Here is a 349-nt window from a genome sequence, read left to right as displayed (position 1 = left end):
TGGAGCTGCCGCAGCTCAGCCCGGCTCTGCAGCCAGCACGCGAGGACATTTCATGGCAAACCATTAACGAAGTGGGACCGCAGCACCCTGGGGTGCCCCAGGCACCAAACCCACGGGCACGCTCCGAAAAGGAGGATCTGTCCCTCAGAGAGATCCCCCCACCTGACCTCCACCTGGGGATGCTCCATGCCCCCAACCCATGGGTGCTGCAGCACCCAGCTGACACCATCCCACCCCGGCAGCCTGTGGGGCACCGGGACTTTGTCCTGGCTAAGCTGGATGCCCTCGGAGCAGCCTTCAGCGCTCCAGCATTTCTTAATGGCGCGGGAAGCATGCGGGGAATGCGCGG

Source organism: Buceros rhinoceros, unplaced genomic scaffold (assembly GCF_000710305.1).
Source record: "Buceros rhinoceros silvestris isolate BGI_N320 unplaced genomic scaffold, ASM71030v1 scaffold28267, whole genome shotgun sequence".
NCBI lineage: Eukaryota > Metazoa > Chordata > Aves > Bucerotiformes > Bucerotidae > Buceros > Buceros rhinoceros.
Note: the sequence above shows the minus strand (reverse complement) of the source record.